Source organism: Protopterus annectens, chromosome 5.part0, assembly GCF_019279795.1.
Source record: "Protopterus annectens isolate FY-2018-M chromosome 5.part0, PAN1.0, whole genome shotgun sequence".
Classification (NCBI taxonomy): domain Eukaryota; kingdom Metazoa; phylum Chordata; order Ceratodontiformes; family Protopteridae; genus Protopterus; species Protopterus annectens.
This window is the reverse complement of record NC_056735.1, coordinates 1173724611-1173744311: the sequence shown is the minus strand read 5'-3', so window position 1 is coordinate 1173744311 and position 19701 is coordinate 1173724611. Positions and strand designations below refer to the sequence as shown.

The 19701-nt window shown below is 38.3% G+C and overlaps 1 protein-coding gene across 3 annotated transcripts in view; it reads right to left on the bottom strand.

Moving 5' to 3' along the window:
* Window positions 1-19701, bottom strand: part of PLS1 (plastin 1) — an 824936-nt gene that overhangs the window by 657966 nt on the left and 147269 nt on the right. For 2 of the 3 annotated variants that reach the window (XM_044071019.1, XM_044071021.1), the window contains exon 1: window positions 13562-13746. The exons of the other annotated variant lie outside the window; for it this stretch is intronic. The gene's annotated coding sequence lies outside the window, so the exon portion shown is untranslated. Of the gene's footprint in view, window positions 1-13561; window positions 13747-19701 lie in introns of those variants that run through there. 3 annotated transcript variants of the gene reach the window in all.

Genomic DNA, 19701 nt, shown 5'->3' with positions numbered 1-19701 from the left:
TATATCGGTATTAATGCTTTCATAATGTTTGTGTACTACGAGTTCTTTTTAAACAGTTTTTGGTTTAGTTGTGCTTTAAGGTAGGAAGGGCGTTATCACTTTAAGTATGTAATTGACTTTTAAACTTATTAAGTGAGTATTTAAACTGTGATTTCCTGTTTTTAATTCATTGCAATAAACGAAAAGCGCTTAATCTCTCACTACCAGAGTTGTACTACGGTGTGGTTCTTTTTCCCTTTTTTTTGATCTTAGCTCTTTGGCTTTGTCTCCAAACCTTCCAACCTGGGCTGACCCTCTAATATACTTATTCCTAATCCTGTCCACCCACGTCACACCCAGTGCAAATCTTAACATATTTAACTCTGCCACATCCAGCTCAAACTCCTGCCTTTTTGTCAATGCCACTGTCTCCAACCCATATAACATAGCTGGTCTCACTACCCTCTTGTAGACCTTCCCTTTCACTCTTACAGGTACTCGTCTGTCACAAATCACTCCTGACACTCTTCTCCACCCACTCCATCCTGCCTGTACTCTCTTCTTCACCTCTCTTCCACACTCACCGTTACTCTGAACTATTGACCCCAAGTATTTAAACTCATCCACCTTTGCCACCTCTACTCCTTGCATCCTCACCATTCTTCTATCCTCCCTCTCATTCACACACATATATTCTGTCTTAGTCCTGCTGACCTTCATTCCTCTTCTCTCTAGAGCATATCTCCATCTCTCCAGGGTCTCCTCCACCTGTTCCCTACTCTCACTACAGATCACAATGTCATCTGCAAACATCATAGTCCATGGGGACTCCTGTCTGATCTCGTCTGTCAACCTGTCCATCACCATTGCAAATAAGAAAGGGCTCAGAGCTGATCCTTGATGTAACCCCACCTCCACCTTAAATGCATCCATCACTCCCACCGCAGACCTCACTGCTGTCACACTACCCTCGTACATATCCTGTACCACTCTTACATACTTCTCTGACACTCCTGACTTCCTCATTCAATACCACAACTCCTCTCTAGGCACCCTATCATATGCTTTCTCTAAGTCTACAAAACACAATGCAACTCATTCTGACATTCTCTGTACTTCTCCATCAACACTCTCAGAGCAAACATCGCATCTGGAATGCTCTTTCCTGGCATGAAACCATACTGCTGTTCACTAATCATCACATCCCTTCTTAACCTAGCTTCCACTACTCTTTCCCATAACTTCATGCTGTGACTGATCAGTTTAATCCCTCTGTTGTTACTACAGCTCTGCACATCACCCTTACTCTTAAAAATAGGTACCAAAACACTTTTTCTCCATTCCTCAGGCATCCTCTCACTTTCTAAGATTTTATTAAACAATCTGGTTAAAAACTCCACTGCCATTTCACCTAAGCACCTCCATGCTTCCACAGGTATGTCATAGGGGCCAACAGCCTTTCCATTCTTCATTCTCTTCATAGCTATCCTTACTTCCTCCTTGCTAATCCATTATACTTCATGATTCACTATCCCTACATCATCCAACCTTCTCTCCCTCTCATTCTCTTCATTCATCAACCCCTCAAAGTACTCTTTCCATCTCCTCAACACACTCTCCTCACTTGTGAGTATGTTTTCCTCATTATCCTTTATCACCTTTACCTGCTGCACATCTTTCCTAGCTCATTCCCTCTTTGTACCTAATCGGTACAAGTACTTTTCTCCCTCCTTAGTGTCCAACCTTTCATACATCTCTTCATATGCCTTATCCTTAGCCTTCGCCACCTCTGTCTTTGTCATGCACCTCATCTCCTTATACTCCTGTCTACTTTCTTCATCTCTCTGACAATCCCACTTCTTCTTTGCCAACCTCTTTCACTGTATACTCTTCTGTACTTCCTCATTCCACCACCATGTCTCCTTGTCGTCCTTCCTCTGTCCTGATGTGATACCAAGCACCTTTCTAGCTGTCTCCCTTACTAGCTCTGCTGTAGTTACCCAGCTATTTGGTAACTCTTCACTGCCACCCAGTGCCTGTCTTAACTCATCCCTGAACTCCACCTCACAATTACCCTTTTTCAATTTCCACCATTTGATCCTTATTGCTGCCCTCACACTCTTCCTCCTCTTCTTGATCACCGCCGTCATCCTATGCTGCCTAACTACTCTTTCTCTAGTCACCACTTTACAGTCTCCAATCTCCTTCAAACTGGCCGTCCTACATAATATATAATCCACCTGTGTGCGTCGTTCTCCTCTCTTGTATGTCACCCTAACATGGTAATCAACCAAAACCCCACTATTTGAATTGTAGTTTTGACAACTTATTCAAATTATGCTGAACTTTGAAAGACTTTTAACGCAGAATTCTCCCTTATCCCCAATGCATAGTCACAATAGAGATGATTATAGTTATAGTGTGGTTGCAGGGTACACAGCCTTCTGCATGGAAGATATGGAGATTTGTACGACTTAAAAATAAATAAAATACAATAAAATAATAATAACAGTAATAAACTTTGGGCACCTTTGACCAATTTATATAAAATTGCTTTCACAGGGATAGCTTTTAATCAGTCATACTCAGCCTACCTTCAGGAATTGGATTTCCTTAGTAGAAGAGCCACAGATTGATACTTTAATATCATGTGACATATAGAGGAGGATTGATCTACAACTCAACAATGGAACTTTGTATTCGGAGTGTTTGTCTGCCATCTGATGAATCTGTATTCAGAGTGTTTGTCTGTCACCTGGTGAATGAGGGACACATGATATAGTTGTATGAAGTCCTTTAGCAGCCTGGGTAGATTATTCTGACAAATGACACCGTTCTTATCCTTCTTCATGGTGCTGGTAAAGGATGGGATTATGCAGCATGGGAAACATACACCACAGGTTGGGTACACAAATATGCATGCATTGCAAGTGTCATATGCTCCAGAAAAGATACATGAAAGTAAAGACCCTGCAGCATATTTTGCAGGACACCGATGCTATATTTGTGTAGTTGCCCAGCTGGTTATCCATACCGATCTCATCTATCAGGTTGTAAAAAGGGTAAGTATGCTTTTAGAGGTCTCATGTAAAGGCATTTCCCATCCAGGGAATATGAGACAACATGACATCAAATATGGTAAATAAAGATATGGACATCTGCATCAAGTTTTTCTTTCCAGCTGATTTGTGGTAATGCCCATGAATACCTAACCTGAAATCAGGCCATTGTACTAGCACAAATAATCTACATCAAAGTCACTGTTGGACATCTCCATCTGAATCACCCACACAGTCAGTACAAGTTATCTGCAGATGCACCCAACAGCATCATATGGCATGTATCTTTTGGCATTGTATACATTTACTGAACTGTATTCTGGGAAAGGCATCAATCACAGCACCTCCTTAAACAGGTGTGTCGAGTTTGTGCATTTATGAAATAACTACCGTTTCATTGATGTCCAGCTGGAAGCAATCAACTACTCAATGCTGCTACTTGTATAGCTCACTTACTGATGGGCAGTTTTATGGAAACCTACTATATTATAGATGAAAGTTGGAAAGTAGACAAAATCTTGACTGTGCATAAAGAAGCACTATGAATGTGACCAAACAAAAATCAAAGGCAAGCCTTGGATTGTGTTTAATGAAATAGGACATGAAACAATCACTGTTCTACTATTTCTTTACATCCTGCTCTGGATAATTAACCTCCTTTAACTTTGTGTGGTGAACACTTTCCTGGTTTTCTTATAGATTGAAATATACAAATAAACTCATTTGGTAGCTCATATTAAGAACTGAATTATAATTTTTGCTCATTTTTTACAAGTTCTCAGCATCTGTGTTCTGTTACATGCTAATAAATGAAGATGTGTTTCTTAGATTATTTTGAGGACTATTTTTGGCATTTGCATCTCTTTCTGCCTAAAGCCCATAACTTTGCTGGCCTTACTTTGAATAAAACTGAACTATTCTTAGGAACTGCAAAGTATAGTGCTTGTTTCCTGCCACTAACCAGTAGCAGAATGGGCATCAAATGCAGACTACATTTTGCAGATCAACCTGAATTCTCTATTACCATAGCAACCACTACATGAAGCATGTGATTAGACTGATGGAGCTTCACTCCTTTAAAATGTTACCAATATCCCTTATAACAAGACTGCAAAAGTGTAAGACGGCTTAAGTAAGCAACAAAATCCCTCCATTCCTCTAGACTACAGAGCACTGTTACTGGTACTGATTTAGTAAGCAAATAAATGTAATCAATATATTGGATATTTTTCAGCCATAACACAGACATTAAAAGGGCCACCCCCTACCAAAAAAAAAAAAAAAACCATAAAACAGTGACCAGAATGAGTTCTTCTGTAAGTAAATTACAGAAGTTACAAAGATAGAGATGGAAATCATTATCTCACAATGAATAACATTTTGCCAGTATCAGGCTCTAAGGTTTTAATGATCTTCATCATATAGTCAAGGGTACAGGGATTTTACTCTCTCCACCTACTTTGTGACTTGCAGCAAATCACTTAACTGTAGAGTGTTTAAGCATTTGCCCATAAAAGGGATACTTGTGCCCTGTGAGCTTAGCTGGTTTGCAAATGTATTAAAATAGCACCACTTTTATCCCTTGTTATAGACATAGAATGAAAACATTAGCTGACACAGTGAATTGTCTGTTACCAAGATTACTAAAACAGAGAGCAGAAACATTACGTAGCACAGGCAGCAGTACTGGTGTCTGTCTAACAAGCCATGTCAATTACAACATCAGAAATATTTCCATACAAAATTTACAGCTGCACAAACAAATTCACTTCACACTGTTAATTTTGTCCGTTATGTAGTGACCATCTCTAGTCTTAAAGCAGCTGCAAGTTGTTTTGGGAGCCTTACTGTTTATCACTGGATATGTAATCAGTGCTCAAAATGTTGAACCTGAAAGATCAATGTCATCTTGTCATGGTGGTAGGCTCAGCGAAGTTGGAGAAGATGAGTGTCGCATTTTCCTCATTTTCTCCCTGTTCTTTGAGTTTGTTCAATCTTGGAATTAGTATATGTGTGTGTATGTGTGTATACATATATATATATATATATATATGTGTGTGTATGTGTGTGTGTGTGTGTGTGTGTGTGTGTGTGTGTGTGTGTGTGTGTGTGTGTGTGTGTGTGTGTGTATGTGTGTGTGTGCGTATAAACACACACACACACATATATATATATATATATATATATATATATATATATATATATATACATACATATGGGCCTACTTTGACCATGCAGTTTTGCGAAAAACAAATTAAACAAAAACAAAAAAACAAACAAAATAAAAAAACACACTAACCATATTTATGTGCCCCCCATGCCCCCACTACTTTTATATTCTCACTCCGAGATCGCACTACAGTGGGGAAAAGGGAATATTCCCTTATCCTCATTGTGCTGCAATCTAAGCAACAGCCACTGTTGCTGTTCGCTTAGGTGCCTTTTCACAAAAAATACATTTCAGCAAAAATGCACTCTTGAGAAATAGAGCTTGCCTAATTATGTTTCATAGACCTGTATATATATATTAGGGTTCAACCAAACACCCTAATAATGGGCGACTTCAACTACCCCACCATTAACTGGGAAAACTACTCGTGTACCAACTCCTTAGCTCAACACTTTCTGGAATTCATAAACTCAAATGCCCTAGATCAACTTATCCACACCCCCACCAGGGGCAACAATATCCAAGACCTAGTCTTACCAACATGAGTGACCGGTGTTCCACACCTGAAGTCAACTCCTCGTTGGTCAGATCCGACCATAAGCTTATCACCCTTGATAACCACATCCTGCCTCCACCCCCCATTAAGGAAACCACAGTAAAAAATGTCTCCAAAGCCAACTTCATGCTTCTTAAGACAGAAGTGGTGAACTTCATGACACCCATACAGATGGACAATACAGTTACAACTGCTGAATTCTACAGAAATGCACTCTATAAGCACTTACACGAGTGCATGGATCATGCTATCCCAAACAGAAGCAAGACGCTATCCTCCAAAAAAGGAAGCCAATCTGGTGGTCCCCTGCCATAAACAAACTGTACAACAGAAGGAAGAAACTGTTGCAAAAGAGAGTAAAATCCCATGAGTGGAGGAGCTCCCTGGTCAGCCTCAGTAAGAAGCTGAGATCCCTTATAAGATCCTCCAAAGCTAGCTACAAAAACAAAATCGCCACTAAATCCAAGTACAACCACAAAGCATTCTATAGCTATGTCAAGAATCTAGATGGCAACACCCAGATCTGCTCTGAGTTACAGCACAAAGGCATGAAAATTACAGAACCAACTGATATTGCCAACATCCTGGCAGATTGGTTCAGTGCTAACTTTACCCTCCTCTCACCCCTAAAGGGTCCATATCTATACAGGAAGAATGCAGAGTCCCTGTAATCACAACTATGCAGGTAAAAGCTGCACTATCTAAAGCCAAAAACACAGCATCCATGGAACCAGACACTGTGTTTTACACGAACTTCAGAATGAACTGGCTCCCCACTTAAGCACCATGTTCTATAATAGTCTCGCATCAGGGTTTCTGCCCACTGAATGGTGCACAGCAACAGTTATCCCACTCCACAAAGGGGGAGCCACCACTGATCCCGGGAACTATCGACCTATTAGCCTGACGAGCCTGGTCTGCAAGGCCATGGAATGTATCATTATGGAACTCATAAACAAAGACATTGGTAACCTCCAAACTCTGGATCCCACCCAGTTTGGGTTTGTGAAAGGCAGATCATGCCTCCTGAACCTGATCAACTTCTTTGAGGCAGTTACCAAAGCCATGGATGAGGGTAAGGTGGTTCACACAGCCTATCTTGATCTCGCCAAGGCTTTCGACACAATCCCCCATTCTGGAATTATAGCTAAACTAGGTATAAATCCCTATGTCAAAAGATGGGTTGCCAACTGGCTCACTGACAGAACTCACACTGTAAAAGTTGCAGACTCCAAACCTGACCTCAAGGCAGTGACAAGTGGAATGCCACAGGGTTCCATGCTGGGACCTCTCCCATTTGGTATCAACTTCTCTGAAGTACAGGCTAACACAGAAGGCCTCTGGCTGACGAAGTTCGCAGATGACTGCAAACTAGGAGCCATAGTCAAGTCTCCAAATGATGTGGACATCCTACAGAAGGGCCTCACTGAGACAGATGCCTGGTGTCAGAGCCATGGCCTCAAGCTCAATACCAGAAAGTGCAGTGTCATCCCCTTTGGTAAAAATCTATACCCATGAACTACCACATAGGCAGCAATCTACTTAACACTGAATGCATGATAAGAGACCTTGGGACCCAGGTGGACAGTAGTCTCTCCTTTGATAGTCACATCGCTACAGTACTCAGGAAGTCCTTCTACGTGGCTCACCTCATCATAAAAGGGTTCTAATACAGGAAAAAAGAGGTCATTGTTCCCCTCTACTCATCACTCATTAGACCCATTATAGAGTACAACACCCCTTTTGGAATGTACCTCACAGGACATCTGCAGCAGCTGGAAAGGCCACAGAAGTACATAACAAAGAGGATTACTGGCCTCAAACAAATGCCCTACAAAGACCGCCTCAAAAAACTCCAGCTTTACTCCGTAGCATATCGCCTACTCCGAGGTGATCTCTGCCTAACATATAAAGCTATGTCAAACCCAGAGCTGTTGGACATGCTACACCCAAAGAAATCCCAATCCCTCCAAGCTACATGCTCTAGGGACCTAAACCTTGTCACCACAATAAACAGGACATGCTGGAGGGATAGATTCCTGTCCCAGAGACTTCCTATACTCTGGAACAAGCTACCCATCTATGTCAAGCAAAGTTCTTCATTAGCACTGTTCAAGAAAAATCTTGATGAGTGGATGGGAAATAGGAAATACACCCCGGGGATCACTTCTGTGTCTCTGCTGGACAGTGGCACAGGAAAATAACTTTCTTGGGTGGTGTAAGCTATGGCTTGCTTAGGCCCTTGGGCCGATGGCCTAGTACCTACCTATGAACCTATATATGTATGTATATATATATATATATATATATATATATATATATATATATATATATATACACACACACATATGTAGTTATGGGTATGAATGCTTTAACCCCACATCAGGGGCTGCAGAGGGAATTTTTCCATGCAAGAAAACATTTTTGTGTGTTTTACAATCTTGGGAGTGCCACTGTTTTATCTACCAACTTCCCAAGGTTTTAAAAGTTTTGGGTTCAAATAATCATGCATGTTGATTACATGAGATACAATTATTTATAACTGGACAAATTGCTTTACTCTTGATAAATTGTCTTACATTTTTTGAAAAAAGTAAGTTTCTCAAGATCCAGGAGCCTGATAAAATAAAGTGGGGTACGCATTCAATAGCTAGCTGTGCAGTTATGCATTTTCAATAAGTGTGGTGAAAATGCTAATTCCCCCAAATATGTCACTGTTAGGGAATTTCTTCTTACACCTCCTATGTTGCAGACACACCAGGTCAGATTATAATAGTGACAGGATCCAGTTGGTGTAGCCTCCTTTATGGGGGTTGTGGCATCCCTCCTTTGGGCCAGTAATCAAGGAGCCTCAGTCCCCACCACTGACACCATTGGGGAACATTCACTGAGAACACAAATAGATACACAGTATTTTCATATGCATCTCTCTGCACCAAGCACAATTTCCCTTGATAGCACACAGACAGCAGACTCCAGTACTAGAACTGGACTTCCTCTCCAGGCCCCAAATAAGACTCCACCTTTCTCTCTGCAGAAATTAGTGTTCTGTGTCCCTGTTCCAAGTAGCTGATATGCACACACTCTTGATTTGATTTTCACACACAGACACACACACACACACACACACACACACACACACACACACACACACACACACACACACACACACACCTGAGAAAGGCTGGCACAAATTTACCCACTATGCCACCTCCACCCAGACTATAAGGTACATTCATTGCCATTAGCCAGCTGCTTTAAGGCTCTTACCAGGGTACTTAATTACTTTTAGTAAAATTAATACTTATACATATGGTAGTGTTAACCAATTAGAAAGACTTTAAGGAGCATGATGCTACAGTGCCACTAAATAAATACAAGTACTCTCAAGGATTAAAATATTTTCTAAAAGACCAGCCATAATGAAAGGTTTAGATATATTTAATAATAAACAATAAAAAATGAGAATATTGAGTATTGATTTACAATAAACACCAGAGTTTCAATTCACAGGAAATATAAAAAATAACACGGATAGAAAGACTCAGACTGATACAGAAAAACAATACTTTTTAGCTAATCTCACTGTATTTTCCTAACTGACTGAAGAATTAATGTTCCCTAGTTAAGTCCCTTACTAAAGCAAGGCAAGATGAAATGGGTGAGTGGTCCTGTTAGTTCAAAAACAGAGTTCTGAGTGTGATCTGTCACATCTCTCACTAGTATCTAAATGCAATTTCAGTGCTGGAACAGAATGACATCACAGCTAGTCACCTGATTCTGTGGTTTCCACAGTACCCCCTGACTAGAAGCTGAGCCAGGACTTGGCACAGATGACTCACAATACACACCTAGAACTTTGCTAAGGCTTATTCCAGCATCTGGAGAATGTAAAACAAATCCAACCCCTTCATCCTTCCTGCAGAGACAAACCAGACATTCTCTGGCACCCCAGGGTAGCAATTACTTCACCACTTAGGACAATAAGAGCAGAATCTCAGTCCAGCCATGTTTCTGGCTGCATTCAGGCCTGTGAAATAAAATCTTTATGGCCTAAACCAAGTCATTTAATTTCAAGCTGTTTTCCTAAGGTTAGCTGGGCTGAACTTAACACCTTCCCTTCCAGCATCTTCTATTAACATACATACATTTCATCAGTTACAATACAGTCTGACGTACATATATATTTACTTTCTGTCCAGCAGGACCCACTGTTGATACATTTTTAGCCCAAGCATCTGCACAAATCAGTTTGATATTCAAATTACATAAAATTCTTAACAAAACTCCAGCTAGTTATGCTGGCATATGTTACATATGCACTGCCCGACTCTCTCTGGCATAGCTGGCAATACCTCACATCATCACAGGGGTGTTGAGAATTTTTCTCCCCACAGGAAAAAAAAACATCAATGAAATGTAGTTTCAGTGCTATGACTGCGGATCAAAACTGCACTTATTCAATGTGTTTTTGGTAAACCAAGCCAAAGAAAAAAGCTTTGATGGTATTGGTCTATGACAGGGAATGCTTAGGAAACCCTGACAGAAGGTTAAAAAACATCAATTTGTCAGTGCAGTAGCATGACTTAAGATGCATGGTAAGCAGGACTGTGGTTTCAGTGTACCTTGCATAAAAGTTAAAATACAGTATGAGAAGTAACGCATGTTAGTATTGCCACTTCATATAAAAGGGATTTATTTTTCTTTTAAGACTGGCATGTTCATACTGTAAATGCAGATAAAACCAAAAATACCTCAAAGGAAAGCAGCTAAAAAGGCTATACCATTTTTCTCAAAGTACTATTCTATCAAACTTGGTATCCCTTAGCCAAAGCTAATTTGTATGTCTGTGCTACAAGAGAGACTATCCAATATTATTTTACTGTGTTTTACAATTGGAAAAAAGAAAAACTGTGCTCCATATACAACTAAACACTAAGATTAACCCCATAGAAAGCAAGGAGGAGATGGTGCAGTTTATCTTGTGCGTGATTTGCCAGCAACTCCTGCCAAACAAACAAAATAATGCCAGTTATTACCTCAGTGATAGACAGTGCTTAAGCAGTGCCTGGCAGCACAGTGACTGCCTGTAGGGGGAGCTCAGCCAAAAAAGGTGAGTCACTAAAGCTGCCTCAATGAGTCCTGCTGTCATTGAAGGCTCCTGCACAAGAAAACATACATCAAGGAGCTAGTACCTCAAAGGGGTACGTGGGATCTCTTTTAGTATTTGGCTGGTCAGGAAGATGTTCAACATTAACTTGTCAAAGGATTTGGCTAAGAAGATTTGCTGAATCTTTAGCCGATTTTCCTTTAGTCATACATAATGAACCTGATCTCATCTCCTTTCTCTTTATCCTTGAACATTAACACTCTTTCTTGACGCCAACATCTTCATCTGCTTATACCAACAGCCCTTCTCTGACTCCTTCACTCTCCCAATACTGGTGTATTTCCCTTGTAACTAGTACTAGTCAATGCCCTAACTTTTGCTCTTCAGCAACAGTAATAGGAGGCCTGTTTTTTTTTTTCTTGCATTCTTCCCACTCCAACCAATCAGAACTGTGTGTGTTGCTTCACATGCTTAGGCACTTCCTCTTTACTTTCCTCTCTCCCCTTCAGTCACAGAACCAGAAAGGTCTTACCTCCCTTTCAGCTGTAACTTAAGGTAAACAAAATCTATAATCCAAACTTCGAAACAGAGGTAAACTATTCCCCTGTCCATGTGCTACATTATCAATTCTGGTTGCTAAAAGAATTGTCAGCTATCTACCTTATTGTATAGATTATTAAATCTTTTATAAAAGAATTCACATCCTTTAGAAAAAAAAAGCTCTATTTTTTGTGCACAACAGGGGGTACAAAGAACTGTAAAAAGAATTATATGCTGTCATCCTTTTCAGTTCCCCACAGAGAGGGATAAGCAAACTGGATCACTAGCAGATTTCCCTTCTAGTGACAAAAGCTGAAATCAGATATGCAGCATAACCTTAACCAGGTCACAGGAGAGAGCCTCCCCTGCCCCTTCCCGTAAAGATAACAGTTTACATTATCAAAATACCATTTGTTACAAGGTTATCAGTTCGTGTTTTTTACCTTTTTAAGGTATCTGTTACTGCCAGCTCCTGCTGCAAAATTAGTGTCATTGAACATCACAGTAGGAGCAGTTACATGGATCTCCATCTACCACAGTGGTAGGACTTTAAGGTCTAAGAAACAAACAAGCTCATCTACCTCCATTCATGTCAACTCTGCAGTAACTCAAGGACCTGCATTTAGGCATCTATATTTCTGTTTGCATATAGTTACAGCTTCATAATGTAATATGTAATAATTCTCAGTCTCAAAAATAATAATGTTAGTGGGAGGCTTGTTGTGGGCCACTTATTTACATACATATACTTTCCATGTTCTTTGCTTGCACACACACACACAGACACACACACATATATATATATATATATATATATATATATATATATATATATATATATAGATATATATATAGATATATATGTATATATATATATATATATATATATATATATATATTTTTTTTTTTTTCTTTTTAATATATATATATATATATATATATATATATATATATATATATATATATAACTGGAGTTCTTGCTTTTTGGGTAGACAAACTAAAAGAAAACATAGCTCATTGGGATTTACCCATTCAGTAAAATATTTTTTTTTGTCTTAAACATAAAATATATGAAAGGACTCTTTGAGAGTCCCCATAACAGAACAGAATGGATATGGGGAAGTCCTGGTTCACTATACCCTGCCAGTGAAGAAGAATTTTGGGTTAACTACTCCCTTATGCCACCACTCACTGTACACAATATACAGTGACACCAGTGCAGTGCACACATATTTTCACAAGTGCATTACTACAGCAGACACCATTAGCTGGTTTTGCACCACAACCCCCACCTTTAAAATGCTTGCTCGAAGACCCTCAACCTGTACCTGGAAGCCTTAGGTTAGCAGCCAAAAATGTAAGTGAAGAAAGGCTGGCAGCAGCACTGTTTTCCTCATCTCTCTGGCATTCAATCTGCTGAGTAAACTTGTGTTGCTGGCATTGGAAGCTCCATCCCCTCCAATGCACTGTAATAATCAAACAGAATAGGTGAACAGCTCTGAAGCTGCACTGTTTCTCTGTATGTGTGTGTTGGATGCAGAATGAGAGGTTCCATCTCTCTGTACAGAAAGGTGGACAGATACATGGATATTACATTTCAGTTTCAGACAATAACTAAGACTTATTGTCTAGCAGCATTATCTTGGCTATTAATAATATTGCTGTTTTCCCTACAAGATAAAGGTGACTGTATCCTAGCTATGAGAAGATAGTTGACAATTTCACTCCATACTCCCACCTGCCTTGTACATTTGTCATGTGCACACATGAGGCAGTTTCAGAGAAGTGGTGTACCTGGTACTAAGTTACATGCCTGGAATTCAAACTGTATTGGTTTTGTTAAGTTAGCACACAAGAAATGACCACATTTTGTAAATATGATTGTAGACATAAGCATTATATGCAGTTTTCATTTCAACTGTGTGCTAACTGTGAGTTTTAGAGAATGTGGTCACATAATCTGGGAAAAGTACACCTTAAAACACTACTGAATTATTCCAAATAAACATTAAAATGATGCAAGAATTGAAAAAGAAACATTATAAAAGTAGATTAATAAACAATAGACCTCCAGAGTATAAGATTACCATAAACCATAATGTCAATCACTTTGTATACTTTAAAGGGTATTCTGTCCAACTTCTTACCTCTCTGCCTTTTGTTCCAAAATAGCAAACAACACAAACCAAGCTATTTCTTCCCAGACCAGTCTGAATTATTGGATTTCATCCTTGCTTAACAGCCCACTGAAAAAAAACACTCAATCTTCAGGACAGTTTGAAAAAAAAATCACCCCATGTATTACAGCTGCTTCAGCTCCCACAAGAGAAAGAGTGCGACAGACAGCTACAAAACTGCAATGTCTGAAAGTTTCAGGTCTCTGGTAACTAGTTAAGATTAAATGAACATGGTATACTAGATGGGAAAAGGCATAGCAAATCCAACAAGCATGCTGCATTATTAATTGTATTAACAGAGGATCGCTTACTGTAGATGCCTTTCCAGCAGCTGGTAATTATTTTTATTGTCAGATGTATTCCATTCCCTACAGTCTCACTTTCCTGTTCTGTCCTTATGCTGGGTTCACTCCTATGCTACATACCACTAACTTTAATTTAAGGGCTGATACTTCAGCAAGGCTACAGAACAAAAGGACAAAGTTTTAACTATTCAAAGTAGCTGATGAATAATTGATAGATCACCTTTGCTGTATTCACAAAGCTTCTTGTAACCAGGCATCCAACTTAAATGTATAGCTTCTCATACAAACTTAAGAAAATGCCTGCAGAATCCATATACCTCAAGCTACAACTGTTTCATTTTAGTACTTAATATTTAGCTTATTGAAGGTCCAGAGGACACATTAAATAGTTTATTTTTCTTCTTTTCTTCTTTTGTAAACAAGGAATGTTCAACTCAAAAATAGATTTTCAGCAGAGTTCCAGGGATAAACTTCCAAAAAATACAAACAGCTGAAAATAAAATGTTCATAACAATAAAAATAATGTTAATCTAATTAACATAAAACCATAAATGTTAAAATAATAAAAAGAGTACAAGCAATAAACATTCGAGACAAACAGAATAAAACATAATATTATGTTTGGTGGATAACAGGTTGAAATAAAAAAAAAATATATATATATATATATATATATATATATATATATATATGGGTCCCTATCACTTCGTCGAAATTTCAATTCACCTGTGTGTGTAAACTTCATGTGTGTGTGTGTGTGTGTGTGTTTGGTGGATATATCAACCCAGGTTGAAATATATGGGGACGGGGCAAATGCTTGTCGATGTAATGAAGTTTATATATATATATATATATATATATATATATATATATATATGTGTGTGTGTGTGTATGTGTGTGTGTGTGTGTGTGTGTTTGGTGGATAACAGGTTGAAATATATAAATATATATATGTGTGTGTGTGTGTGTGTGTGTGTGTGTGTGTGTGTGTGTGTGTGTGTGTGTGTGTGTGTGTGTGTGTGTGGTGAATGGAAAAGAACATGAGTTGCTCGGAGCACTGTAAAACCCCCCCTAACATTTACTACAATTACAATTGGGCATGTGCACATATGTCATTCTGGTCTTCGATACTCAGCAATGAAGTACCTCAGAAAGGTATACCAGTCTCATAAGCATTCTTTTTTATTCAAGGTAGTGCCTAAAGAAAAAAAGAGCAATTAAGTTTACAATCAGAGTGTAAACAGTCCATGCAGACATTTAGAAACAGCTGGGCATTTTTTTCATTCCAATGGAGAAACATATGGTGGCATTAATGCTATGGCTGCATGCATGTATGGGCTACTTCAAAACCTGTTTCCACTAGAAAAGCCTAAAAGAAAAAAATATAAACTGATTATGAGATAATTAAAATTAAAAAGTGTGGCAAAGAAGGATGAAAGACAATAAAGAAGGGATTATTATTCCAGTGAAACATAGCAATGAGCTACAACAATCACATGTATTATAAAAAGAGACAACAGCATACACATCTGTGTTAATTATAAATTAATTGTTAATCAAATAACTTTAAAACATGACCACTCTCTAGAACAGAAGTGCTAATGGCCATGCAGAGTGGTAGAAATGTGTTTTTTTAAATAGATTTAGCTCCTGCATATCAACAATTTCTGTTAAAAATAGTTCTAACAAATAAGTGATGTTTAATGCACATACAAAATTGTTTGTGCAATAAAAACTATCACTCAGTGTGAGTTTTGGACCATTTATTTTCCAAAGAATAATGAAAAATCTTGCTCAAGGACTTCAGTGTGATTGTGTTATCTGCACGGTTTGCCGATTATTGGAAAGACAGACTGTGGTTATATCAGTACCATACACAAAGTGATGCAAAGATTGTGGGATGAGAGCTTGGTAAATGCATTCATTCATTCATTCATTCATTCATTCATTCATTCATTCATTTATTTATTTATTTATTCATCCACTTATTTATTTCCTTCTACTGACTGGGTTAGCCCCGTCTTCTGGAGAGATCCAAGGTGGTATTCTTACTAAGTAGAATAAATTTGACCAGGATACAGGGTAAAATTGTTTTACTGCTTTTTGGCACAAGTTGTTGGATATAGACAAAACTATAGCAGAACTGTTGTTTTAAAAAGACAGGAAAATGAAAGTAATTTAAGTAAATTTACTAGAGTTTGATTATTGGATATTGTATATATGTTTGCTTGTTTATGCTTTGGGTATAGAGCTTCAACAGACTCTATTTTGTCAGACCTATTACACATCCATAATATCAATGGTATCAGAAACACTAACTCAAGCTATCGCAATCTGTTTTGTAAAATAAATAGAACATGTAGAAAGGATAGGTATGTATTACAGAGAATTTCACTTCTGTGGAACTGATTTCCACATAAAGCAAAGTACTTCTGTTAGTTTATTCAAATGTAATTTGGATGAATGGATAGGTAACCGTAAAGACAACCCAGCTATGTATTCCTGTCTTCGTGGATAGAGGGAAAATGTAAATGTCTAAGCATATCTTTGGTTGTTCTGTGTCTAGATTATTCAGATGTAAAATATAAGGGCTAGAAACTATTATGGAAATGTAAGGCTAGGTTTCTTAAGATCCTCACTGGTCAAGCAAAACGGTGATCTATAATATCACATATGCTTCCAGAATGCTGGAGAAATCAGTCATGTCTCTATTTTGAACAGTTCTATATCATAGCAGAAACAACTAGAATTAAGCAATAAAGCAAATGAAGTGACTCAAACACAGAATTTGTAAGTTTTTTCAGACAAAATTGTCACTGAAAGAGATTGTAAGAAAACATGTCAGTTCTATTAGTATCACTGCAGATGCAGAAACACAAAGTACAATGTTATGAGAAAAACAGATGTCCTACAGTATTTCAAGGTCTAGGATGAAAGCCAAGTATCATATTAAATTGTCACCAGAACCTTAACTATTGATACATGCTCCATGAAGAGGTCCTATACCTCTGAGGGGAAAAAAAGACAGAGCAAGAGCTTAAACTTGTGGAATTGAGTTTTAGTTAAAAAAAATGAGTCTACTGACTGGATTAATACAGACGTAGTTGTTGTGTAGGAAGATAAAGTTAGGATTTGTATACTCCTTCAAGGCCATAATAAATGTGTTCTGAGATAATTCTACCTAAGTGGAATGACTAGTTACTATGCCTAATAAAAATGTTTTTCCTAGTGATGGGTGCTATTCAGGGACTTTTAGCCAATTAAAATAGACTATACAAGCTTTAAACATTGTACTTTCAGTATACCCTTGGCCAGATAGATTTCTGTATATACCATTTGGCATTTTATTAGCTCAGAAGTCTTTCAATGTGCAAACAAGCAGAGCAAAAGATGGTCAAACACCAGGCTGTATAGCAATGAAACACCTTTAATAAAATAACAATAAAAACAATAAAAAGATGTAGCAGCCAAATCCAAGATAAGCGCTTTCGGGTGTGTATCCTTCTTCAGATGAAAAACTGAACTACATCACAGCATTTATAAGTAATGAAGACCAATTAAAATCAGTAATGTGCCCTCCTTATTTTCAAAATAGGCTTCAAGGGAATTAACCCATTCAAGCTCGGAGCCCTATCCACTGAAAGTTCAATGATCCACTTAGTCTCATTCACTTCAGTGTGGTTCACTAAGTCCCCACTTCTAATGCTACTTTTCACAACCTGCAATATTGATAACTTAAAGGCATGCCCCAGATTTGCATGAATATGCTGGGACAATGCATTATGTACCTGACCCAACCTTATGTCCGACAAATGTTTCAGAATCCCCTATTTAAACATGCAATTAGTCTTCCCTACATAGAAGGAAGTGCATGAATGACACTGTGCAACAAATACTACATTGTGAGTCCTGCAATCTGCATAATGATGCATGTAATAACATTTGTTAGTAACCAGATGTATAAAGGAATCTGTGATCTGAATATGCGGACAGGCTTTGCAACCCCTGCACCTATAAGTCCCTTTCTTAAAGAACTGCTTGGTTTGCATCCCCCTATTCTCATAGCAGAGCATATCCTTCAGGTTACGGTTCCTTTAGAAATAAAAGGATGGTCTCTGACCCACCAAATTACTAAGCTTGTCGTCGGTTAACAATATCTTCCAGTTCTGTCTCACACTGTTGCATATCCCACCTATATCTGCATTGTACGTTAGCATCATACGTTGTTTATTCCTATCAGACAGCTTGTTATTACTCTTCTTACTCTCGTCAATACTCAAGTCTTCTCTCTTACAAAACCAAGGACGGGCTTGACCTTTTCTGAGTTCTACAGTATCTTGCATTATGTCTGCTACTTTGTTCTCATTATAACCTCTCTGTACCAGGTGTGTATTCAATCTACTTATTTCCTGTTCAAACCGCTGGTGCATAAGCATGATATCCTATTCACTGCAGATAAGGGGGGGCAGTCGTTAAAAACAATGTCACCAGTCATGTCAAAATTCTCCATTTCTTCATTTGCCTGTTGATGGATCGACTCCATTGTCGCTCTGCCTTCTTCTTGACCGGGACCCTTGCCAGGTTTGTGGATGATATTTTTCTTTTATGGAAGGGTACATCCACTGAACTGGACTTCTTAAGATTCACCACTCATTTTTCAGAGGAATCAATAGATTTCCTAGATGTACATATAGGATGGGAGAGTGATGGTAACAGGTTAAACACTTCCCTACACAAGAAACCATGTTAGAAAAAATAGTTTGCTAACCTATAGTATTGTAAGGGACAGGTTAATAGGATATCGCACTTATGCAGTAGTGACCAGCAGTTTAATATATAGTATAATTGAAAAGCTAAAATGTTTTGTAAATATTGGTTCTGGTGTTTCAGTATAAGGTACTAAAAAACAATGGCATGATATCAGGCTAGTTAAGCTGTTAGGCAAACTAATGTCACAAAGCTTGAAACTGAATAAAATAAAGTAACAGACTGCTGTGTCATCTTTTAAATACACAGGTCATCTTCTAACTGCTAATGGGCTACAGTCAGATATTGGTATTGTCCATGCAATTGCAAGTATACAAACTCCAACAGACAAATGTAATGCAATTGTTGGAATTGATACAATAAGTTTTCAAATTATACCTTGTTTGTCATATTATAACTGTACCAGTAAGAAAGTTGCATGATACAGGCTCTTCAAAAGGTCAGACTGAAAATTTGAACTACTAAAGGAAGTGATAACTACAAGGACATTCAAACGTTATGAAGCAGCATTACTATGATGTTTCAGGTGGATGCACACCAGAAAGGTCCAATAGTCTCAGAGTAGTACTGCTACTACAAGACAGCAGCTCTAATGCCCATGCATTGAGCGCATTAATAGATGCATAAACTAGGTATGTGTAGTATGTGTAGAAAATTCTAGCTATAGTCTCTGGTTGTCAGAGAAGCAGATTAAAGTGGAGACAGATAACAAAAACTGTACAAAGCATATTCAAAAAATCACTACACAAAGAACTAGCTAGACTCCAAACAATGATGTTAACACTTCAGAAATATGATGTGCTACAGAAGCTGGAAAGACATGCATATTACTGACGTGTTAAATAGAGCACAGAATCATTGCTGGCTTATATAGTGCCTGATGCCATTCCCCAATCTGGAGTCCACAAATCCAACTTAAGGTGAAAAAGAATAACCCATTTCCCCCACTCTGCAACTTCTGAGGGCCAAGGTCCTTTCCCCACAGTCTGTGCCTCCTCAACTCCAAGTTGTGGAGGAAAAAAACAACACACTGTTTCC